Below are 25475 nucleotides of genomic sequence, written 5' to 3' on the forward strand. Positions count from 1 at the left end.
CCTGCTAAGGGCTTCGGCCCAACCCCTCCAACATTGCCATCATACCTAGCTTAGGTAGATCCCCCTAAAGTTCCTCTGTCTCCTGTATTCATGACTAACCTACATAATTTTCTCTTCTACAAATGTTGCCACCCAACTTTTCAAACCCTTTTCTATCTTAATATATTAATTCTGGTCCTAAAGTAATACCTCTGAGCACTGTACTGTTCATTTTTTACCCTGTTAAAAACGTACTATTTTATGTTTGAAGAGAATTAGAGGACAACACGTTGTTTGGCTCCAATGCATCTTTTCTCATCTTATTTGTTTACTACTACTTAATAGGCAACAGCTGCATAATTTTCAGCCTTCGAATAAAGCACAGAATTTTCCTTAAGCCCACGAAAGCTTATGCTTTTGCTCAAATAAATTCGTTAGTCTCTAAGGTGCCACAAGTACTCCTATTCTTTTTGTGAATTTTCCTTGTCTAGCAAGGAGTCATTGTTCACTATTATTGTTTAAGGGAGATAAACAATTCATGACAAGCCTTGGACAAGATGCAGGATCATTCAGCCTTTCACTTTTAGCTCATTGGTATGATTCCAGTCCAGTTGATAGTGATCAAAAGTCATTACGCTCCCATGACTTTTCATTTGTCTGTATGAAATTAGTTAGGTTTTAGTAGAATTCCTAACAGACAGATGGCCACATAACACCAACAGCACCAGCACACCTCGCCTCTGCAGAGTTGCTAAAGACTGATCAAGCATAGAACATGAACTAATCTCCCACCTCCAAAGTGGATTGATAAAGAAGTGTATAGGCCCTGCAAAGCTTGTGAGGAAATCCTCCTGGGCCAGCAATATTTCATTCCAAGGTTGCCTCATAAAAATACCTGTGGGACAGAGGACATCCTCACTAAGGGAGGAGGAAGGGTTCCTCTGGGAAGCAATCTGGAGTTTGTTAAAAAGCTCAAGTTGCCAATTTTAGGTTTAGGCGGTAAGGTAGGAACTCCATGTGAAGGATAGATTAGGACCCTCCTCTAGCCTCAGTGGTGAAGGTCAAGGCTGGCTCGGGGTAGTTCTTGGTTGACTTCTCTCTGTGATCTGGAAGAGCAATGTTGCTAGAAAATGTAGTCCTTCCTGAAAGCCATATTTTAATCCTGATCTAATGCAAGCCATCAGGTAAGGCCATAAACTATGTCTTTCCCACAGCTGGGGAGAGATCTGGAGGAAGTGAGACTGTGTTGGTATTCTCTCCTGAAAGCTCTGGCAAGTGAACCCATTGTTGGTTGGTTTGTTTTTGTTTTGTATTGGGTTTGAAGCAGAATCCTCTGAAGAGGGTCTCTACAAATTTCTGGAAGACTGTGGAAATACTGTACTGCCTGTGCTTGCAAACTGAAATAAAACCCCTGGCAGGGGAACATTTTCTGGTAATAAACTTCATAGATGAACATTTTGTGTTGTATGGCCTAGTCCAGGCGCCCTCCATAGATGCACATAATGGAAAAACTATTTTAGATATGTTTTAAAAAGATACAAGACTTGCCATTTTCCTTCCACCTGCTATTGGAAGCTTCCTTAGTAGTGTGTGACCAATATGATACTACATACCAAGCCCTCTTAGTCCTGTAGATACTGCTGGGGAGTGTAAAGGTGAGAATCTCAGTCCTGATAGGTCATGGGAAATTGAACATAAGAACAGCCATACTGGGTCAGACCAAAGGTCCATCTAGCCCAGTATCCTGTCATCAGACAGTGGCCAATGTCAGGTGCTCCAGAGGGAATGAGCAGAACAGGTAATCATCAAGTGATCTATCCCCTCTCTCCCATTCCCAGCTTCTGGCAAACAGAGGCTAGGGACATCATCCCTGCCATTGATGGACCTATCTTCCATGAACTTACCTAGTTCTTTTTTTAACCTTATTATAATCTTGGCCTTCACAACATCCTCTGGCAAAGAGTTCCACAGGTTCACTGTGTGTTGTGTGAAAAAATACTTCCTTTTGTTTGTTTTAAACCTGCTGCCTATTAATTTCATTTGGTGACCCCTACTTCTTGTGTTAAGAGAAGGAGTAAATAACACTTCCTTATTTACTTTCTCTTACTAGTCATGATTTTATAGACCTCTATCATATTCCCCTTTAGTCGTCTCTTTTCCAAGTTGAAAAGTCCCAGTCTGAATAATCTCTCCTCATATGGAAGCTTTTCCATACCCCTAATCATTTTTGTTGCCCTTTTCTGAACCTTATCTAATTCCAATATATCTTTTTTTGAGATGGGGTGACCACATCTGCATACAGTATTCAAGATGTGGGCGTACCATGGATTTATATAGCGGCAATATGATATTGTCTGTCTTATTATCTATCCCTTTCTTAATGATTCCCAACATTCTGTCCACTTTTTTGACTGCCACAGCGCATTGAGTGGATGTTTTCAGAGAACTCTCCACGATGACTCCAAGATCTCTTTCTTGAGTGGTAACTGCTAATTTAGACCCCATCATTGAATTTCATCTGCCATTTGGTTGCCCAGTCACCCAATTTTATGACTCTTTGTAACTCTTCACAGTCTGCTTTGAACTTAACTATCTTGAATAGTTTTGTATCATCTGCAAACTTTGCCACGTCACTGTTTGCCCCTTTTTCTAGATGAATATGTTGAATAGTACTGGTCCCAGTACAGACCCCTGTGGGGCACCAATATTTACCTCTCTCCATTCTGAAAACTGATCATTTACTCCTACCCTTTGTTTCCTACCTTTTAACCAGTTACCGATCCATGAGCGGACCTTCCCTCTTATCCCATAACAGCTTACTTTGCTTGAGAGCCTTTGGTCAGGGACTTTGTCAAAAGCCTTCTGAAAATCTAAGTGCACTATATCCACTGAATCCCCCTTATGCACATGATTCTTGACCCTCTCAAAGAATTCAAGTAGATTAGTGAGGCATGATTTCCCTTTACCAAAACCATGTTGACTTTTCCCCAACAAATTATATTCATCTATGTGTCTGACAATTCTGTTATTTACAATAGTTTCAACCAGTTTGCCTGGTACTGAAGTCAGGCTTATTGGCCTGTAATTGTTCGGATCTCCTCTGGAGCCCTTTTTAAAAATTGGCGTTACATTAACTATCCTCCAGTCATCTGGTATAGAAGCTGATTTAAATGACAGGTTACAAACTACAGTTAGTATTTCTGCAATTTCACATTTGAGTTCCTTCAGAACTCTTCGGTGAATACCATCTGGTCTTGGTGACTTATAACTGTTTAATTAATCAATTTGTTCCAAAACCTCTTCTACTGATGCTTCAATCTGGGACAGTTCCTCTGGTTTGTCACCTAAAAAGAATGGCTCAGGTTTGGAAATCTCTCGCACATCCTCAGCCATGAAGACTGATACAAAGAATTCATTCAATTTCTCCACAATGGCCTTATCGTCCTTGAGTGCTCCTTTAGCATCTCAATTGTCCAATTGCCCCACTGGTTGTTTAGCAGGCTTCCTGCTTCTGATGTACTTAAAAAAATTATCTATTACTTTTTTAATCTTTGCTAGTTGTTCTTCAAATTGTTTTTTGGCCTTCCTAATTATATTTTTACACTTGGAATGTTAGAAGTCATCCTGGGGGAGATGGACTGGTGAGCAGAATCCAGGAAAGGTGGTCAAAGCTGCATGATAAATACAGCTTATCACATGGCTGTTAGCACCACATAATAATGTGTTTAATTAGTCAGTGGTTTGCTCCAACATTAAAAATCAATCGAAAACAGAAATGTATACTAATGTGTGTACATACAACTCTTTAAAAATGAAAGGCCAGATTCTTAGATGATGTAAATCAGTGTAGCCCTATTGAAATCAATAGAGTTATGCCAATTTAATCTCACTGAGGGTCTGGCCCAAATGTTTACTGCTACATAGTGAGTGATGTCTTTGGTAAACTGCTTCAGACAAATGTATTCATTAAATTTAATATATTTATAGAGTGCAGAAGATCTCATTTTATTATACATATTCCATAACATAGTACACAGGCTATCTGTATCTTCAACAGAAGTCAGTTGAAATCAAATCACCAGCTATTATTGTATTTGGCCCTTGGCATCTGCCTTTTCCTTGGTTTACGATAGACAGTCACATACAAGAAATATTTGTTATTACTGAGCAGAAGCTGTTCTTTTAAAACAGAATATTTAAAGACCCTGAGAGTAAGAATAAAGGAATGGTGAATTGCAAAATTCAGAAGCATTTGCTTGCCCTTAAAATTAAATCTGAAGTTTACTTATTTCCCATGGAACAAGATCTAAGGGCTGGTCCACACTAAGCCCCCAGTTCGAACTAAGATACGCAACTTCAGCTATGTGAATAACGTAGCTGAAGTCGAAGTATCTTAGTTCGAACTTAAAGGTACTTACCGCGGGTCCACACGCAGCAGGCAGGCTCCCCCATCGACTCCGCCTACTCCTCTCGCGGAGCAGGATTACTGGCGTCGACGGCGATCCCAGAAGATCGATTGCTTGCCGCCAAATCAGCGGGTAAGTATAGATGTACCCTAAGTGTGGGGAATGCCATTTGTCTCTGGGAATTCAAATCAGTTGCATGCCATGGCTGAAGTGACAGAGCATGCTTTTCAGTAATGCTCAATCTCTGTGCTCAGAAAAGAAAAAGTGACTATGTTGATTGCACAGTTTTAAAACACCAAGAGTTTTAATGTTACACCCATCCAGAGACTTATATTTACTAATATACTAACTGTTGTGCCTCACAGAAACTCTTTGGTGACGTACTTCTAGCACCAACATCAGTGCTGAAACGGTTGCTTATTTCCATGTGGTCTGTCATCCACTTCTCAGTTAAGATAAAGAGACCAGCCTTAGCGTAAAGTATTGGAAATGTGATTCCCCTTAACAGAGCTACTTGAAGGACCACTGAAGTGCTTTAATTGCAGAAATAGTTTAATATCTGAAACTATTAGCAGGATTCAGATTACAGGTATTAATTAAAATTACTGTTTCGAAAATAATTTCCTTATATGACGAGCTGTGTTCAAGATTCTCTTCCTCATGGAAGAGCTGGTGAAATTCCCATCACCTAAAGCATTATGAAGAATGCAGCCCCTGCTCTACTTTGTGTTGGTGATATCATCAGCTCTTAGAGAAAGAACACAGAACCTTGAATTTGGTTCTTGGCAGATAAAAACTGTTGAGTTCACTTGTAAAATGTATTTGTCTTTAACTTTAAGGACACATTTCTTGTATTAGATGCAAATGCTTTCCCCGGTATCCCGCCTGAACAACATGGCTGGGTACTGGGATCTCTGCAGAGACAGGGGTGGGGGAGGTACCTTACATTCCCCACTATGGACTCAGTGAGGAGTCATTTCCCAGATGCTAGTCCACTAATGGATTGAGCAACCGTTAGCACTACCTTTCCACAGATTCAAAGGGCCAAAGGATTCAGTTAGCATCAGCTCCTCCTGCCTTGCTCCAAGCCTCACTGGCTCTCCGTTTGTATGTGGCAATATAACATAGCTCCTGTGGACTTGAGTGCTCTCAGACACAAAAAGTGAGCTCCCGCTGTCTCCGTGCTCATGAAGCTGAGGGCATGACTTAAATGATTTAAAATCTTAGTCTTCTGCTTTTTTTTTTTTTTTTTTTTTTTGCAGTTCACCCTAAATTGCACCAAGGAATTAGTATTATTTGTATTGTGGTAGCTAGAGATGCCAATCCGGGCTCCACTGTGCTAGACATTGTACCCATATGCCCCAAGACAGTCCCTTCCCCCAAAGAATTATAATCTTAAAATACATTTCTGCAGACATCTTTTCTTTACATTTATATATTTCCTTTTGGAAGGGAGCTAGGGAACGGTCCTGTGAATTACTATGTAGATCTGGGTTCTTTGCTGTCATATACCGTTTACTCTTAAGAAACTAAAAGGATCTCACAAGTATAACATTATCACAGTTGAATCTTTTGACCATAATATTATTGGGTGAGTTCAGTAATACTAGCATTTCAGGTCTATCATATCCAAGAATGATTACAATTCTCTTAGGTTTTTGCATCCATCAAATGGCAGCAGAACAAAAAGCCAATCTGCCCTTTTAAGGTAATAACAATGGCAAGCAATCAGCGTTGCAGTTCAGGGAAGATGTTAAAATAACATCTAAAGGAACAGGTTTCATCCGAAGAAGTGGGCTGTAGCCCACGAAAGCTTATGCTCTAATAAATTTGTTAGTCTCTAAGGTGCCACAAGTACTCCTGTTCTTTTATCTAAAGGAACGTACTTAATTTCAGCCTCCTGATGTAAATGAAAAATTCTTTTCAAATATATTTTGATATTTGATGTGCTGCTAAATACTCTTCAATGCCATGACTTTGATAAGTTCCATATATTCAAAATTTTGTTGCTACAAATATTTGACATTAAAGTTAAACGCATTTTAGATAGTCTGAGATGTTCTTGGAGAAAATTAGTTGCTCCTCCTGTGTCTTGTGTGGAGTCTGATTATAGAATAATATATATGTCTGTATTGTATAGCAGATTTTATGCGGGTGCTCAGATGCCCCCATGATGAATGTGTGCTGGATACATGAAAACTTTTTCCTACAAGTCCACAACTGTTTCCATAAAACAAGCTGCCACGTAACTTTTCAGTGGGAGTAAGAATTGGAGATGTGAAGCCCCACTGTGTGGAGGTGTGAATTCTCGTTCCACAAAACGGCGGCAGCAGTGCTGTGAAAGCTGTCCTTGCTCCTGAAGCCCAGACTGATGATGGAGAGTTGGGCAGAGAGATGGCAGGAAGTTCTGCACAACTTCCTGGGACTAGGGCGGATGAAAAGCAGGTATGGCTGGGGCAACAGTGATGCAGGAACAGCAGCTGCTGCTGCAGGGACCCAGCAGGCTCAGAGCATCCTGACCATGTTGCCCTGGGGAGCCTGCTCTGCACTGTATATGAGACTCAACCAGAACCTCAGAAGGAAGGAGATGACCCCATCGGTAGCTGAGGGCGTGAGTGGACAGATATGTGGTGCCCTTTATGTCCTGCATATCTGGGCAGCCTGGGACTGTATGTTATTTTGACCCCTAGAGGGAGAGCAGGGAGCAGTTCAACCAGAATCTGCAGCCGAGGGGTCAACCAGGGGCCAGACCCAGGGGCCAGTTGAGACTCATCAGAGAAGTCTGGGCCAGCACCGGGACTATAGCAACAGACACCAAACACAAAATAGACCTGGACTTTGCAATCAATGCTCACAGACTAGAGAGACACGCTGGGGCATTTTGGATTCGGAATCTATCTGTTGCTAATCAAGATGACTGTTTGTACAAACTGAGTCTTTGTACTAGTCATGGCATGGGAGCGATTCCTGGGTATATTCCTGCTTCCCCAAAAGCAGTAAGAGAGGTCTCCACCCCAAGCCAAGTCTTAGTAAGAAAAATTGAAGTAGATGGCTAAGATCAAATAATTCTCCTTCTTGATCTAAACTTAAATTGTCAGACAATGGGAATGATTGTTGATGCCTTATCAAATCCATTTTACCTAGACTCCACATGTCACTTTTAGGGTACTATTAAATCACTACACTAGATTCTCAGAGAACATGTGGTATCTTACGTTAAAATATTTCCAAGTAAAGACTGAAGTTTTCTTCATTTGATTTATTAAATTCATTTTCCTCTTTTCCCATGCTTTCATTGAAAATCAAGCAACTGAAAGTGTCCTTTCTCATTGTCTTCTCCTCCCTTTTATTGACTGTTACGTTTTTAGAATGTATGTGAGATCTATGGAGCACAGAGGTGGCACATTTTCAAAGATGCTCTGAGAAACCGTCTAAATATTCGTATAACAATGGCAGCCAAATTTATTAATTTTTCTCCTTATCTGAAAAAGATTCATTTTGGCAGTGCTCTGGAAATATATGGGAACAATTTAACATCTGTGATTTATGTTTTCCTGCCTCTAATGTTTTATGACAGCTTTTTTTAAAGATGTACTTATTTGACACTCAGCCAGTGTTATCTGCTATGTCCTTGGGAATTCTGACCCTTTAAACCACAGTTGAATTTTTAACATATGCTATTCAAGGAAGGGGATCTTTTCTCTAAGAAGCTGTTTTGAAGTTCAAAAACAACTTGGATGAAATGCTACATAAGCCTGCCCTTAAACTAGAACTAGACAATGCTACTAAATTCTGCTATGGCAGCAAGTACAAAGATAACATCAGTTTCTGCTCTGTGTGATAAACCTGTGGAAGAAGAAAGTCACAGGAAAAAATTTTTTAAAAGAATATCAGGGTTGGAAGAGACCTGAGGAGGTCATCTAGTCTAACCCCCCCCCTGCTCAAAGCAGGACCAATCCCCAGACAGATTTTTACCCCAATTCCCTAAATAGCCCCCTCAAGGATTGAACTGACAACCCTAGGTTTAAGAAGAACAGGAGTACTTGTGGCACCTTAGAGACTAACAAATTTATTAGAGCATAAGCTTTCGTGGACTACAGCCCACTTCTTCGGATGCATATCCGAAGAAGTGGGCTGTAGTCCACGAAAGCCGAAGAAGTGGGCTGTAGTCCACGAAAGCTTATGCTCTAATAAATTTGTTAGTCTCTAAGGTGCCACAAGTACTCCTGTTCTTCTTTTTGCGGATACAGACTAACATGGCTGCTACTCTGAACCCTAGGTTTAGGAGGCCAAGGTGCAAACCACCGAGCTAAACCTAACCTAAAATATAATATTGTAGCTTCTAAGACTTTCTTAGAACTTCAAAGGCTACAGAATCTGGCCTCTAAAAGTGATTTGCAAAGGGGGGAAATCCTGGGGTTTTGGTCATTTTTAGTACTGCTGTGGCATAAAGGAAGGCAGCAACTTGTTTTCAATATGGGTATTTTGCTTTTTTCTTATCTTGTTCTGAGGGAGCTTGGGGAAAGAAACATAGGGCTAGCCACTAAGTGTCCCATATTCCTTGCATCTGAATGGATTCTGGGACCATCTGCACAGGGCCTCCTGTGGCTTCATACCACCTCTGTCCCTCAGGACCCCCTCCTTCCAACTGCTTCCTGGCAACACAAGCTCCACTGGAGTCACACTGCCACCAATTTGTCAGCCAGCAGCAACCCTAGGGACTAGCCTTAAAGGAGGATGCCCACCACAGGGGTTCCAGCAATGGAAAATGTGGGGGTTTATTATTATTAACTATAGCCTGGGGCTGTAATAACTGCCCTAGGGAATCTCCATGGGATCATCCAAAGGATGAGGCATTTCCGCTCAACCTCACCCTGAAGTGCCTGATGCTCTCCAGTCCCAACCTCTTGCTTCCTCTTCTCAACTCACAGATCCTTGGACCTATGGTGCAGCCTTTGCAGGGTGTAGGACAAGACTGGGTTCTGAGGTAGCTAATTCCCCACCCCTTCCCCTGATCTATGTGTGGAGAGCACACTCTGCATGAATCACTAGGGCATGATTAGTTATTAAATGAAGGGGGAGGAGGTTATTAACTGAGAAACTTGACAAACTTGAGTGTGCTTACTGGGGGATTTTTATTTTATTAACTTGAGTAGCACATCTCTCCACCATTATTTTGATTATGCATAGTAAAAATAGACACTATTGTATTACATATCTACCTATACATGGCTACTGACACTGTCAAATTACATTAATTGGTACTTTGTTTCTTTATGCACAAATTAAGGGCTTGTCTTCATTACCGGGGTAAGTTGACCTAAGTTACGTTACTCCAGCTACATGAAGAACGTAGATGGAGTCGATGTAGCTTAGGTCAACTTAGGTCAACGCGGTGTCTTCACTGCATTGAGTCAATGGGAAATGCTCTCCAGTCGACTTACCTTACTCTTCTCGGGGAGCTGGAGTACCGTACCGGAGTCGACTGGAGAGCGCTCTGCTGGTCTTCACTAGACCCACTAAATTGACACCCGCTGCATCAACTGCAGCAGCTTCCACGGTAGTGAAGACGAGCCCTAACTCTGATAAATAATAAGCTTCTGCCTTCTTTAAAACTGCACATGAAAGTGCCTCTTTACTGTTGTCTTTCACAGTTATGGAATATCTTCAGTCCCTGTCATTTTAGTTTGGTGTCCCTTTCTGCTCAAAATCTTTGGTCTATGAGATTATTTTGATGAGATTTCATTTCAGCGCATCACCAGAAATGTTCTCCATTAAGAATGTGTTCTGTAAAGGCAGCAAGAATAATTGCACTGCTAGGAACAGAAGGAGAGTAGTGGTATGCAGGTAAAACCATGAGAAAGCTAGTTGTTAGAGTCAAAGTAAAAGAGCTAAGAGGCAATGCTGGTGTTGGGATGAACTGAAATGTTAGCTGTAGCTGTCAGCAAAAATGTTAAAGAAACAGCAGCTGCATCATACTGCTAGCAGAGGAGTGGAGCAATCCAAGATCCAAAATAGACTTCGGAGTCAGTGTTTTCTTCTAATGAACCCCATTAAGAGTCATGAGCTGTTTATTTTAGAGGCTAGTTTGACCTGGATGATAATGCTGCTGCTTTTAGAATGGGTGACCCATAAAATATTTGAAATACAAATACAAAAGGCAGAACTATTTAAAGGAGAGGTTATGTGGGTATATTACTACACATCAGTCGTGCAACTTGCCTTACTAGTGATTCTCAGCTACTGTATCCAGGCTTCATTTTAATTAACATTAAGGATAATTAATTACTAATAAAAATGCAAATTACATTGCTCAGTTGAAGCACAAAGAATCGGTTTATTTTCAGAGATTGTAACATTTACTTGTCCTTTTTGGAAAAATATTTACAAAAGCATATCTTTCCATCTTTTTTGGCTGGCCTTATAGAATAAAAGAAACTGCCATTTTCTTTTGATCATGAATGCCAAGATAAATGTAATAAAGCCTGTGGGCTTTTTGTTGTTTTACTGTTTAGAAAAACCTATGCAACAGCCCAATGCAGTTCTGATTGTCAAGCTAATGAAGTACTGCCAGACTGGAGATACTACAATGGGTCAGGAGACCTGGACATTTCTGAACTGAGGCCAAGGGAGCCCAGACACATCACAGAGGTGATGCATACATAACCTTTGGGGGAGGGCATGCTCAGTTGTTTTTCAGCACCAAGTAGCTGACTGATTCAAGGAGCAATCCTGATTCAAAGAGTGGCCTAGGTAGGAAGAAGGAGGGAGTTGTGCACTGTTCAGTTTCCCAAGGTTCGCTGCCAAGAAAGCAGAACAAAGAGGAATAAGCCAGAGTGGCTTAGTGGTCTAAGCTTCAGCATTTAAATTAGACTCACTGGACCAACAGGTCCAAATCTCAAGGTCCTTTCCTGGTAGATAGATGTACCATACAAGCTATTGTCTGGGGAACTTCTGATGACCTTTTGAAGACAATGTTCTCTGTGCACATAAAAAATACCATGGCTCTCTTCATAAGAATTGTGGTGTTGCCATTGTGTCCATGAGAAGGACTGCTTAACAGTTTGCAGGCTGGTTGGCTGGCAGCCACCCTCACTTAGACCTTGCTACATTTTAGTGGTACCCTATGGTATGCATACAGATTTATAGCATTTTTGATCCTTCAGAAAACTAGTCATGATGGGCTCAATTTTGAGCAGTCTGGAGCACTCACCACTTGAAGGTGAATTGTATATTGTGCCATAATGTTAGCAGGTCTGTTTCCAGCAGGGCACAGCCAATTCCCATTCCCCTCTCTTCTCCTTCTTACAACTAAATGTAATATCTGCCTGAGACCCTAATTTCTTTACTCTCCCCCTGCCCTTCCTTAGCTGCAGGGCTGGCTCCAGGGTTTTGGCCGCCCTAAGCAGCCAAAAAAAACGAAACAAAAAAAGCCACGATAGCGATCTGCGGCGGTAATTCGGCGGGAGGTCCTTCATAGAATCATAGAATATCAGGGTTGGGTGGGACCTCAGGAGGTCATCTAGTCCAACCCTGCTCAAAGCAGGACCAATTCCCAACTAAATCATCCCCCTTCGCTCCAAGCGGGAGTGAGGGACCGTCAGGGCCGGCTCTGGCTTTTTTGCCACCCCAAGCAAAAAACGCCGGGCCGGCCGGAGCAGCAAAGGGGGGGGGAGAGGGGAGGAGGAAAACAAACCTGCCCCCAGTTGGAGTGGCGAAGGGGGGCGGGAAACAAACCTGCCCCCAGCTGGAGGGGGGGGAGGGGAAGAACAAACTGGCCGGCCGGAGCGGTGTGGGAGGGGAAGAACAAACTGGCCCGCCGGAGCAGCAAAGGGGGGGGGGGCGACAAACCGGCCAGCCAGAGCGGTGAAGGAAAGAAAAAACAAAAACAAAATACCTGCGGGGTGGCGGGAGCGTGGGTGCAGGGGGACTCCCGGCCCTGCAGACCCCAGGCAGCAGAGTGCGCACCCCGGCTAGCGGGGGGGAGAGAGAGAAGAGGGGCGGCCAGGGCTTCCTTAAGCAGGGCGCTTGCCACGCAGCCCCTCCCGCCGCGCCTCCTGCTGGGAGGGCTCCGCGCCACTCCGGTCGGCAGGCAGGGAAGGACGCGGGCTGCCCTCGCGGCTTGCTGCAGGGCGCTCTCCTCCTCCGCCCCCTACAGGGCAGCGGGAGCAGCAAACCAAAAAGAAAAAACCTGCAGGGGCGGCCAAAGCGGTGAAGCGCAAAAAAAAAAAAAAAAAAGAAAAGGATTAGATGGAATGCCGCCCCGTGGAATCTGCTGCTCCAAGCACGAGCTTGCTCCGCTGGTGCCTGGAGCCGGCCCTGGGGACCGTCCGCCGAATTGCCGCTGAATAGCTGGATGTGCCGCCCCTCTCCGGAGCAGCCGCCCCAAGCACCTGCTTGCCAGGCTGGTGCCTGGAGCCAGCCCTGCTTAGCTGTTCCTTCTCTCACCTATCCCAATGTCTCTTCCAGCTGGAAGGCTTCTCAAAGCTACAGTAGCTTTCATTGCTGGTCTAAAGAAAATTGTGAGCTCTCAGTGGTTTGCCCTCTGAACAGTGCTAGCTTGACTGCTATTGGGGGTTTCCACTTGTCCTGGACCTCCACCTTTTGTCTTTCTCTGGAGGGAGCCTCAGGACAAGGAAAGCCCTCCCACCCATGAAATCCAATGTGACTCTTTACCCGCTCAGAAGGATCTTCCAGATTTCTTGTTCCCAAGCCCCATGGTCTTAACCAGCTAGCAGATCTCTGTTGGAAGTGGCTCTCCTTGGTGGTAGCAGCAACAACTGCTAATTTGCAGCAGAGCCTTCACACTGATATCTGCCTTCTGCTGTGTCTCAGCAACTGTGAGTGTGACCCCCGATCTGTTCACTCTTCGTACTGTGATTAACATGTGAACGTTGGACCTTCCTCTAAGCTCAGACTCGCTCTCCCTTCTCTCTAGCAGCATTGCCAACCCCAAGCATTCAAACTTCAAGTCAAGTCCTAAAAATTGAGGTTGGCTGGAAAATCATGACATCTAAAGCAATAATTTGGGGTTCTTTTTTCCCTTCTGGTACTGGAATGTTTAGGATTCATGTTTTTTTACCTGATTCCAGGAGCTGGAGTGCTAACAAAAATATCACATATCATGGTACTGTACTTGTGATGAAATTGTGAGAGATGGCAATACTGTTTTAGCAAACACTGTTTAAAAATACTGTTTTAGCTGGACTGTGACATTTAAGCCGTTCTCGTCTCACCAAACTGAGCGCACAACTCAGGATGACAAGATTGTTTTACAGGAACTTTTTTTTTTCCTCACAGGTTCATTGGTCCCCTTCTCTGATCCTCCATGGCAGTTTTCCCTCTGGCTTTCCAACTTAGTTAGTGGAACCCACGCCCCTCTGGTTAATTAGGAACTTCTGTGTTCCTCTCAGCTACTGGGTTAGTCTGTCTTCTCCCGTTGGCCAATTTTGCCCCCCAATTTATTCTTTTCCTTCAGCACTCTCCATCTTGCACCAGACGGCTTTCTGGAGTGCTGTCAGTGATCTGCCTACCATAGTGCTCCCTTGTCTATAATAGGAAGTTTTAGAAAAAATGTCCACTGGTGCATACGCAGAGTCAGAGTGTAGAGGAGGTTCTGCTAGCTTCTGGTATTTTTACTACTGTACCATTGGTTGACACAGTAGTAAACCCACCGATAGCTGCCCAAGGCTTTCCTATGCACCCCCTCTGCTGCAGCTAAGCCAGCTGATATGTTTTTCTAAGGCTTCTTAATGTTGACATTACTTAGTTTTTATTTGCATGGGTTTCCCTTATTGCAACATCATGGAGACATCTCATGTCTTCACTTCCCTTCTGTGCCTTTTCAGTGCTGGCTAACTAGCGGTTTTCCCTGCCTCAGAGCATAGGCTGTCCAGCCACACTTCATTCTGTCTCCCTCCTCTGAGGCTGCATGTTCTTATCCCTCTGATCAATCAGGTTCTCTGCCCTCTTCATGCTGTAGAATCTGCTTTCCAAGACGGAAGAGGTTTAAACTCTATTTTAGGCACAGTATTTGAACCCCTCAAACTCTTTAATGTATTTATCCTCTACCCTGCAAGGTAGGGAATAAACGAGGCACAGACAGACTACGTGACTTGTCCAAGGTGTGACAGGAAATCTGCAGTGGAGCAGGGGACTGAACCTACGTCCCTCAATTCCCAGAAAAGCATCCTAACCCTAGGACCATCCTTCTCATCCATTATTATCCTGAAGAACTGATATCACAGGATGAAAACTGTATAAGAGGGATGGACTGTGCATTCAGAACTTAGGGTGAATAGATTGTGGAGGATCATCTGAATTTAGCAATGTGGCCCTCACTCACCAGGATATTGTCTCATTAACGGGAGCCACTTGTAAGATGCTTTGTCATGCCTCAAGTATCTCCACTTTTTTCCTGAACTCATCGTTGAGCGATATCTAAACACTGCCCCTCTCTGCATTTATGCCTGGCACTGGAGCTAGCTTTAGGTATTGCTTGCTTCCTCGGAGGGATTTTTTGAGGTCACAGTAGCATTCTGTGGAACTGTTGTTCCTGGTATATTTATTTCATACCCAGCAATTAGGCCTTGCTAATATCTTGGATTCTGTATCTGTAAAACTCAGGCATAACCAGGACAGGTATTGAGCATTGGACAGCTAGTGGGTTTTATTTGTGAAGCATCTTTCCTGTGCTTCCTTTGTGATGCTTGAGCTAAGGAGAAACTCATAGTATTTCACATTTTTGCTTTTGCAACACCTTGTAGGGTTCTCAGAGAACTTTGCAGACATGATTGATTTATGCTTCACAATACTGTTAGATAGAGAAGTATTCTTGACCTCGTTTTGGAGATAGAGGCTGAAGAAGTGAGAGACTGACTTGCTCAGGGTGTCTTAGGAGGTATGCGGTAGAGTCAGAAATAGAATCCAGGATCACTCAAGGTAAGCTGTTTTTGTGGCAAAATCAGTTGATTGTATTACTGTCATTTAAGTGCTGTAAGTCTAAGCACCAGCAATACTGAGGGCAGCCCCATGCCGCAGTCCTCTGGTCTGCTCTTATCTATTAGTTCTCTAATTTTTCCAGCACAAGTGAGTAGATTCCCAAATTTAGGCTTTCATTCCTTTGACCCAAGCTAAAGGGGCTTGTTCTAGAAAGTGTCATCTCACACCGACATTGGTAAGGAATTCCCTCTGTGCTGGTTTGTCAAATCCCATGCACACCAGTTTTTGTTTTGGGGCCTTCAGCCCAAGGCTGGGATGCCTGTTCCTGGGACTGAGAAAAGGGAGTTTGGTTATCTGTTCCCTAGTATACACACTTTTTACTTCTCATGCCCTGGACCCTTTGCAAGAGCAGAGTGGACAGAGCAGTCATTATCCTAGATGCCCACATAGTTTAGGGGCCCTGTCTCCCAGGCTTACTGGATCTTGTATGGAGTACATATGAGCTCTTTCAATCTTCTCTTCTCTTTCAGAAGCCACCACCTCTATTCAGTGTCACCTTCTTTGAACCTCTTATCTCTCACAGTAGCAAATATGCCTGCTAAATAGCTGCATCCCTCAACAAAGAAGCTCTACTATGGTCGGGATGACCTTTCTAGAACTGTTTGGACAGACATATTACAACCTCAGGTTCTTCCCTTCAACAATTCTGAGTTTTGCCAGGTACAACAAGGTCTTGGAACACTCGTATCAGAGTTGTTTCAGCTAGCTCAGCCTTCCAAGGTCCAATGGGCTTTTTTTTTTAACCATCTTTAAACCTACAAGTTTTCAGTGCCCTCTTATACAGAGACTCCCTCACTTGAACCTGTCATCTGTGCTTCACAGGCTGTGGGGAACTTGTATGAAAAGTTCCCATGGAGCTGTTGATGGTGAAAGCAGGTCCTTTAGTAGTTATAGCCCTGGCTTATCTTATTAGATAATTAAGATCCCTAGTTATTGACTCTCCCTTCTTTATTTTTTCACAGGACTGAGAGTTTTAGGAAAACTAAGGCTATGTTTGTTGTTGTTTTTCATGGTCCAAACTGAGAGGAAAAGGGACTCCTGGTTTTTAAGACTGCAATTAGTAGCTGATAGAAATCTTGTATAAAATGGCTTGTAGCAGATGGGTAAACCTTCTTTGCAGGCTCATTACAGTAGAAGTCTTTCTACTTCTTGGGTTGAGAGTGTGCTGGCCTCATCCCTTTGAAATCAGCAGGGCTGCTTCTTGGTCTTTGCTTCACCCCTTCACCAACCACTACCAAGTGAACCTAGACACATCTGCAGAGACTTTGAGCATAAAATAGCCAAAACTACTACCCAGGTTAATCAGTGTCACCTCTGGGGACAGTGTTTGCCACATCTGCTTGCTATTCAGTTCCTCAGCAGGACAGGAGTAGAAGGAGATTTCAACATGGGAAGTTTACTCAGCCATGAAAGAGTTTTTCAGCATTCCCTTTCTTCTATCCAGCATCCCTGCTGCACTTCCCTATTTACATGTTCATTTTACACTCTCTCTCTCTCTCTCTCTCTCTGATAGTCCTGGTGTTTGGACTAACTGGAAGGATGAAAAGCGAACTCTGCTTCCATATATTTTCAGGCTTTTGATTTTCTTTACCTCCTTGCTTTCTGGTAGATGGCACCCTAATGTGCTGCACTGCAGGAGGGAAAGAAGGAGGGATGTACAAACTCCTTTAACATAAGCAACCTTCCCCTAAGAACACTTTTTAAGTGAATGAGGACAGCAAAAGGAAAAAAACACAGCTTTCAACTGCTGTTGCTTTTTTGCCCTTATGTCATTTCTGTTAGTACTTAACAAAAAGGAAACAAATTGTTTCACTGTTACTACTGAAATCCTGAAACTGAGGCCAGAAAGAAACCCTGGACCTTCTCTCTGCTCTACTTTGTCTCTATGGCACAGTGAAGAGGATTGATTCCAATCTACTTACTGCTACTAAGGAGGTATCTCTCGTTCTACTAAGTCCAAGCCTTCTTGATCCAGATATGATGGGAGACATGAGAGGAGTTTAGAGAAATGGGATTTGGGGTAACATTGTGTCTCACGTGTTTATCACCTGACTGTGATACTAGCTGGACTTGTCCTAACTTTTGGTAGCTACTGCTGAATCCGGCACTGGCTCCCAGTGCCTCAGTCTTGTGGCTCTGAAAGGGGAACATGAAGAACCCCTACCAGCTCCAGACCTAGGAAACTTTGTTGCTGTGTGGCTCTGCATATAGGGGATCTCTCCATATTCTGCCCCCCTACAATCAACACTGCTCAGGGAACTCTCTGCCTGGCATTTCTCACCCTGGGGTTAACAATTAAAATAAAGGGTATTTTCTTTTGTTTCAAAGAGTGTTTCCAGAGATGGGAATTGAACTCCTCACCCATTTAAACTAAACACTGCTCTACCCTGCTTTTGGTAGCGGGGAGCTTGCTCCTCTGGCGGAGAAATTAGAGGAGAAGAGAAGTGCTATGGCAATAAGCACTGTTATCTTTGAACTGAGTTGTGATCTCACAGGTGGTATGATCATAGTTACTGTCTTTTGACAAGTAGGGGTTTCTTCAGCATTTCATGTGTTGATTGTTTAGATAAATGAGATTTTTGGATAACTGAGGCTTAGACAGAGTTTGAATGTACTTGAAACAACAGAACTCTGCCTAGAAGCTATTGTGAACCATTCAAGGCTAAACACAAATGCTTTGCCACTTTTTCATTTGTGTCCAGGACTAAGTCTTTTAATGGCACAGTTAGTCTAGTGAGCAATCTACATTATACAGTAGAAAGATAATAATAGCACTTGAGTCACATAGCTAGGTATTCAGGGGGCTTAAGAGTACTGTCTGCAATGCTCACAAACTCTGAACAGGAGAGCAAATCACATGGTTTTATTTTCTTTTAGTGTGTGTTTGTCAGTACAGTAACTACAAAGCTAATGGAAATTGCATCATTTCATTAAACATTCAGGTTGCTTCACTGAAATGGCATCATGAACTCACCACCCATTCTCCTTCCTGTTGTTGTCAAGCTGTTCGTCATTTAGTTACAAGGACGGGTACTAAAATAACTTTAGACATGAGTGCATTAGAACTATGACTCACATGTAAGAGTCGGTGGGGAAGACCTTCTTTTCAAAGGCCTCTTGGATAAACAAGGCAAGTTAGCAGTAATTCAGTTGTGCTGATTTCAGGAATCTGCTGCTTTCAATTACATTAATTTAGTTTATATTTTCAAAAAAATGTAATCCATTTGATAAAGTAATGGAAATTCTTGTAGTAATGCTACAGTACCTTTTTACTTTCAGTGACACTCTTAAAACAAGTGAATAAAATTCTCTACTTACAACTGTTGTGATTGTTATGCCAGTAGAATCTAATTTTTTAGTTGTTTAATCTGTTAGTTTTATAAAGCAATGAAATATGAGTGTGTATATATATATTTTTTCTCATGTATCTCTCAGTTAAATAGTTGAGAGGTTGAAGCAAAATAATAATAATAATAATAATCCACAAACAAAACAAAATCACACACCTCATCCCTAAATCCTATAGACTTTAGGGAAGAAAGATGCCCTTTAGATAAGAGACTTTAGGTTCTAAAATATGACTTTTACTCTTTTAGTAGAACAAACCTTAGAACAGCATTAATCACACAACATTATACAGATTGACATCCTTTCCCCCAAAAAGGAAGTGCAACAAAAGCAGCTCTTACTGAACTAAAGTGCTGCTGGGGTTTAAATCAAACTAGAGCTTACTGAAACTTCACTGTGGGTTTTTCTCTCCTCAGATCCCATTGGTTAATATCCAGATGGGATAGGTCACTTCATATATTATTTTTAAAGTTTTATGAAACAAAATGAAACTCTTCAGTTACTATACAGAAATCTTTTCAATTTACTCCCCTCCCCTTAATTCTGGCTTGCTCATGTCAGCTAAGCTGCAAGAGGTGGCCATTTAAGGGAAAAAATACAAGCTCCAGTTTATTTCCCTCGTTTGCATGTTTTTCTCCCACTCCCTCAGCAATGCATTCTGTGGTGCCAGATAGCATTTTTTAAAGGGAAAAAAACAAACACTTCTGATTAACTTTTAGCTGCTAATGGCACATCTGCAGAATCAACAAGGTTTCCATTAACACAGCCTATTTTCTCCGTTTTCCTCTCAATTCGGTAGTATTACAGTTAGCAATTTCCTGTTCATTGGGAAAATAAATAAGCAATAGTGTTTTATTGCTACACAACACTGATCTCCATACATATCATTTTTAAACCATTCTTTGATTGTTTTACTAACCATGGGGTCAGTTAAAATGTCTCTTGGAATGAAGGAAATTCATAAATTGCAGAAATATTATATAATTGTGCTTTTAAGCTATGTGTTCTCCTTCTCTGAAAAGTGCTGAGCCCATTATGGTGGCTATTGCAATCTATATGATCTTATGAAGAAGTCATCTTTGAATCTAGTACTTGTGGCTTTTACTTCTTCTGGATAAGATTTGGAGAGGTACACCAACAAAAGCATCAAGGCAAATGACAGATAAAATATCTTAAATGGAAAAAAATCCCTTCATTCCCATTTAGTACAGTTTTATGTAGGCACTGACTTTTTCCCCCCTGACCTGGTAATGAATAAAAGTCAGACAAAAGTACAACAGTATTTGTGGGGAAATGAAAATGATAGATCTAATAATTTATGCTTCCCCAGAGGAACACTATTCCCAAATACATTAGGCACACTGAAGTCTTCAGTTACAGTTATTAAACTCAATCCTGCTCCCATTGAAATTAATAGCAAAACTTCCATTGTCTTTCTTGGGAGCAGCATCAAGCCCTTGTACAAGAAAATATAGGTATAAGGACCCTGCCACCCTTCCCCCACAACAGCCACAAACAATAGGCCATGGTCTGGATTATAAATAATTTATATTTTAGTATCACGAATTCTATAAGAACAGTAGCTGCTGAATGACAAGAGCGCTTGAAAAACCCTAATTCTTTTCTAGAAACCTGGCTTCCCCTCCAGTTGTGTATCCCTGGAATTCAACAGCACTGCCATATTCCAAACAGGATTCTGAATATCAGTGTATACATTCCTCTGCCAGTTTTATGTGATGAGTGGATTCTGAAGTTTGTCAAATATATAAGTGGACGAATATTTTTAATGGTCAATGGGAAATAGATGAATGGAAATATCCCGATGGCAGATCTTCGTTAACACATTAGGATAGAACTGAAAACTGAGTCTGTGATTCATATACAGAAGTGCTAAATGGGCTTTTTCACTTTAATGGGAACTTTATAAAATCATTGTCACAAACCATTTTCTGTTTAATTATAGTTCTTAATTCTTGTTCAGGGTTTTCAGATACTAAATTTCCTCCATGTCATTTCATGTTGGATTTTATACAGCTATCTTGCTGTACATGGTATTTTCAGACATGTAAGAGTACACAGTCCTGCCCCAAATAGAGTTGACAATCTAAACCAGGGATGTGCAACTACGGCCAGCAGGCCGGATCGGGCCCACGAGGTCATTTTAAGCCAGCCCGCAAGCCGCACCATGTGGCTCGGCCCTGCTCCGGCGCTCCAGCCAAGGCGCAGGGTCGGGGGCTGCACCACGCGGCTCCAGGAAGCCACGGCATGGCCCCGCTCCGGCTCCTACGCACTCCAGTGGCCCCCTCCAGCGCTCCAATGAGAGCTGCAGGGGCGGTGTCTGCGGATGGGGCAGTGTGCAGAGCCGCCTGACCACACCTCCGTGTAGGAGCCGGAGAAGGGACATGCCACTGCTTCCGGGAGCTGCTTGAGGTAAACGCCGCTCGGAGCCTGTACCCCTGAATCTCTCCCCACACCCCTGCCTCAGCCCTTATCCCCATCCCGCTCTCCAAACCACTTGATCTCAGCCCGGAGCACCTTCCTGCACCCCAAACCTCTTATTCCCAGAACCCACACCCCCTCCTGCACCCCAACCCCAATTTTGTGAGCATTCATGGCCTGGCATACAAGTTCTATTCCCCAATGTGGCCCTTGGGCCAAAAAGTTTACCAACCCCTGTTCTAAACTAATATGATGAGAAACAACAATAGACTATGAGAAAGAAAGGGGAGAAACAGGAAACTAGGGGGAAAGTAAAACAGCTCTTGGGAAAAGATTATTTACAAAGAATTCATCTGCTCTATTTTTGTTTAATGTTCCTGTGGGGGAGTGGATAGTTGTTTGTTAATAACTAAGCACTTAGACCCCACAGGCCTGGTTCTACTCTCATTGAAGTTAACGGCAACATTCCCCTTGGTATTAATCATATGGATTTGGCCTCTGATTCAGCAAAGCATTTAGGCATATGCTTAATTTAAGTAAGAGTATTTCCATTGAATTCAGTGGAACTACCCACAAGTATAAAGTTAAGCATGTGTGTAAATCTCTGCCAGATGAGGGCCCTAGCTTCTGCAGTGATGAGCACTATAGATAACCCATAGCTTGCTAGATTAGATTAATGTTTTAATATAGCCACTGACATAAGAGAGGAACCAGATAATACTAGAGCTGAGATTAACAACCCACAGAATGTAAGATGGGGGAGGTAGAGGAAATGACAGCTGATGTAGGCCGGGGCAGAACTACGTTGAGCTTTGAAGGTGAATTCAAGGTCTTTGAGCCTGATGTGTAAAGTGACATGGTCAGAATAGCGGGCTAAGATGATGATTTTAGTTTTGTGTAGATTGAAGAAGAGAGGCCAAAAAGGAGGAAGTTGCTATAGTCAAGATAATTGAGCCATGAACCAGAGTGGTAGCAGTGGATATTGAAGGAAGGGGCTTGACAGTCTTTAGCACCATTATGACACCATTACTTTCCCAGTGGCCACAGGTTCTAGAGGCTCAAATAAGGATGCTGTAATACAAAGGACAAATAGATATGACTGAGAAAATGACTGTCTGTGCTTATGCCTACTTATCTTCCTAGATAATCTATTTGGAGAAAAATAAAGGCAACGCCAGAAGAACATTTTCTGTTCAATATAAAATTTAAGTTGGTTTCCATTCTGAAGAATAGTCAAAGCTATAAACAATCACAATGAAACCAGCTGTTGAATGGCTACATTGCATATTTCACAGAGTTGATTGGAAAATCCCAGAGCCTCTTTCTGGACACCTGTTGAGAAGAGTAATTTTAGCCTGCGTGCCCATTTTGAAATGGAAAGAGAAGGCAGAAGAATGTATAATCATGATTTTTCTTTGGATGGAAGTTGTCAGCAAACTATTTGGAAGTCCCTTCATTTGACCAAGTTTTGGGGTTAATAAGACTAGCTCCTCCCTCTCCCCCCCCAAAAAAAAAGATTTATGGAGGAAAATTAAAATTACAATATAAAATGACATTAAATTAGTGGCATTTTCTCCCCAAGACTGCAGTTATCCATAAAATGAGAAGTGAATCTGCTGTTTCTTCTTAGCACTTTTAATGAATTATTTACTACTGTATTCAGGAAGAAAAGGACAAGATTTATTCTACTCTAATATCAATGAATATTAGAAAACAAAATTTAAACAATGAATATTTTCCACCCTACAGTTTTCTCTAGAAAAAAAAAATAACTTGCTCAAGACATATCTATGCTCTCACGAAATCTCAGAGTTTCCACTGCAAGCTTGAAAGAGGTCACAATAAAGCTGAAATAATTAGCATTAACAACTTACGGGGTCACTAATTACCACTACATGCAAAAGAGTTTATTTCTAAACAAGCAATGTGCCCCTTTTAAGGAAATAATCTAGTAAAAATGTAAAACATGTCTTTTCAGAATTCTTTCCTGGCCCCAGCACTTCATCTTTTCCACTGTTTCACTGGCAGTTATATCCCTTGGCACTGCCAAGTCAGAACTGGTTTAGTGTATTGTCAGTTTTATCCAATTTGTAAACATTTCACAGCTGAACTATGGTACTGACGTAATTTATCTAGTATGCCGGGATGCATCTAAAATCCATTTTGATAAAGTAAGAAACTCTAAACTTCCTGCAAGTGTCTCAGAGTCAATACCTTGTGTGTCAAACAAGGTAGAGGACCCAGTCAACTCATTTCTACTGAGAGAATCCCAGACTACAATCTCTTGTCCATGCTAAAGGGATTTTTATTACTCCCCTAGTAATCTTTGCCTTCAGACCTTAATTGGTATGGTTAGTGGAATAGCTTTTGTAATGAGCACATATTCCTTATCCATAAATGATAACGTTCCCCTCTGTATAAAGAAAGCAGCTTTAGAAGGATCTGGGTTAGTTTTTATTTGACCAAGCTGCTTTTCTCAGTTTTGACATAGACTAATCACTCTAAACAATTCCTGCTTAAATTACTTGGCAGTTCATGAAGCTAAAGGATACATGTTTTGAACAGATTTCTCTTGAGCTGTTAGGGAAAAAGGTTTAAGTACTGACTGTCTTCTCCATTATTTATTTTGTAAAAGAAACAATCAGTTAGTGGCATGCAAAAAATTACACAGTTTAAGAACACTCAGGTACTAAAGTTATAAGGACTTTTTAAGAAGGCTCTGATCTGCAATTATCCAAGCAGCAATTTAATATCATATATATCAGAGTAGAAGCAGAAGCACTTAGAGCTGTTGTCACAAGGGCAGAACAAAATGTGCCAGGTGACACTAGTGTGCTTAGAGTTATGGAAAAAAAACAGAAAAGTAGAAAGCAGTAGGTCACAAGAACATACATAATCAGCCACTGTATGGCTATTTCCTCTGGCTTAGTACACAGGCTGTTTTTATAGCGGTTAAATTTCTGGCTGCTAAGGGACAATAACCACTTTATTATTAAATCTTGGTATGTCTTCTGACAGTATGAGTTTACAAAAACAAATTTTGAAAGTCTCAATCCATATTCCTTTTTCATGTGATTACTAGCTATTGTCACTAGTCTTGTTTCAACCAAGTTTCAAAAAATGGTCTGAACAACAGTTTGATTCTCTGTTAAAACAGCAAAAAAAAAAAAAAAAAAAAAAAAGACAAGCTTAACTTCTTATTTTAGCTTTGCTTGACTGAATTTTTCAAAATCAGTAGAAGATTGATCACAGAAGGAAAAAAGACAAGCAGCTTTCACATGAAAATATATAAATCACATCTTACAAAGATAATGAATTGGAGTAGTTAGTTCATTCTTACCTGACAGCAGTAGGAACCTAGGAATGTATTCTGCAATGTCAGTTTGTTCTTGGTAGATCACAGCAGCTTGCTCCACACTACCCAGGCAGATTTAAGACTTGGAAAAGTGTCCAGTGCAGAAGCACCCACAGAGATAAGCCTTTTCCACTCTTCTAGGTCTTCCAGCAGTTGAAGTAGTGCAGAAAATAGGGTAGAGAACAGAAGAGGAACGTAGTTTCTCCTCACGGAAATCCCAGTCAGGAGAAATAGGAGGTATGCTCTGTCTGTCTCACACCCAGACTTTTGTTTAAAAAATTTTTCAACTGTTGCTAGGTGGTGTTAGGCTTTGGCAGTTTAGTTCTCAGATTGTATTTCCCCTCTTCTGCTCTCTTCACACACTGTTACAGCAATGACTTTGTTGAGCTCAGCTCCACTTGTTCTATATTTAACCAATGTTCTCAGCAAGTCAAGCCTGTCAACAGCTGAGAAGTTTGAAGCAGGCTTTATTGAGTTCCTCAGCTGCTGAGTTATCAGTGGATGTAGAACTGCATTGCCTGACTACTACATTAATGAAAAATTGTGGTGAAACTGTCAAATCTTTTTAATGCCTTCCAGTGACTTCACTGGAGTAATTGCTGTTTTAAGCAATACATAGAAGTTCTGTATATGGGAATATATTTTAGAATGTTAGAAAGATACTTGTGTTGATACTCATATTAACATCAAATCAACTTACACAGTAAGGAGTTTAATAAAACCTAGGATGTTTGTAATTTGAAAGGTATTCCCAGCCCTTGCAAAAAATAAATAAATCACACATTGGGAAAACATTTAAAAATATGTTTATTCTGAGTAAATGAGTAAACCATTTTCTGTTTGTACAGTTCAAATGCATCAAGCTGGCATGGAGATATAATGAAAGGCTTAGCTAGAAAGTGTTCAGAGTAACTTTTATTATGAATAAGACAGTTTCAACTGTCTTC

General features: G+C 41.7%; 1 protein-coding gene across 9 annotated transcripts in view; it reads right to left on the bottom strand.

Annotated features, from left to right (window-relative positions):
- Positions 1-25060, bottom strand: part of FILIP1 (filamin A interacting protein 1) — a 155355-nt gene extending 130295 nt beyond the window's left edge. For 2 of the 9 annotated variants that reach the window (XM_005299626.5, XM_042847261.2), the window contains exon 1: positions 24514-25060. The gene's annotated coding sequence lies outside the window, so the exon portion shown is untranslated. The remainder of the gene's footprint in view (positions 1-24513) is intronic. The other 7 variants (XM_065588061.1, XM_065588060.1, XM_065588063.1 and 4 more) reach the window with 5 other exon arrangements.
- Positions 25061-25475: the final 415 nt, after the last annotated feature.

Source organism: Chrysemys picta, chromosome 3 (genome assembly GCF_011386835.1).
Source record: "Chrysemys picta bellii isolate R12L10 chromosome 3, ASM1138683v2, whole genome shotgun sequence".
NCBI lineage: Eukaryota > Metazoa > Chordata > Testudines > Emydidae > Chrysemys > Chrysemys picta.